This window comes from Glandiceps talaboti, chromosome 3 (genome assembly GCF_964340395.1).
Source record: "Glandiceps talaboti chromosome 3, keGlaTala1.1, whole genome shotgun sequence".
In the NCBI taxonomy this organism is placed as follows: domain Eukaryota; kingdom Metazoa; phylum Hemichordata; class Enteropneusta; family Spengelidae; genus Glandiceps; species Glandiceps talaboti.
This window is the reverse complement of record NC_135551.1, coordinates 17,641,003-17,641,947: the sequence shown is the minus strand read 5'-3', so window position 1 is coordinate 17,641,947 and position 945 is coordinate 17,641,003.

The following is a 945-nucleotide window of genomic DNA, read 5'->3' as shown; positions in this document are numbered from 1 at the left end:
ACAATTAGCTAAAGTTAGCAACGTTTTCAGAATTATAAAGGATGCAATAGACACAGAAATGGAGACATTAATGCATTCGTTAATCGGGAAATCAAGTATGGATTGTGGTCGGCTGCCAATGTATTCTAAAAAGGATCACTTTTATGTCAAAAGGTACAATGGTCCATACTAATTTGAATTGCTTGTACGGCAAAATCTAACTATTTAAAAACAGTCTATACAATAACATTTGAAAATTAATATTAAGCTTGAAAAGTGGGGGTCGGTAATGAGTTTTATCTTGACTAATGGTAGGGAAACTAAATGACAGAATCCTACTCCTCCAATGTTCAGAGGTGGAATATCCCTCGCGGGAATTTTCTGGCTTGTATAATACTACAACTTCCTAACGAGTGTGAGATATTTTATCTGAGACCTTTAGTGTGTTAGGTTATTAGTCTCACTTCCTCTTTATCTTGACCAAAAGAAGTAACTCGTGCACCGAGTCAGTGGTCCGAATTAAATCAATTCCACATTTGTTGTCAAACACTCTCAGACTGCCAGGATGCATGAATATATATGCTATGCAGGACAATGAAATCGAAATTTCGTCGAACGCCAATGATTGCAAAGCACTATATTCGTTCTCTCTTATGAATAATAGAATGTCAAGGCATATTCAAATTTAGTTGTCCCGAGATGTATTTAGTAATAACATCCAATAGGTCACGCTTGTAACGAGGTCACAATGAGAGTGTCGAGAGTATCGTTGACTCCGAGCAGAAATTTAGCTAACAAAATATCACATTCAGTCAGGAACAGTTGTTTCTATACTAGCACGTGTTTGCTTGTCATTTACCTCTCTCAGGTGCGTCCTTGAATTTTGCAATGTCCAAGGGGATTAATGTTGTGTGGTGTCGATTAATGTTCTGTCGTCGATTGTTCACTTGGTGATAATAAAACTAA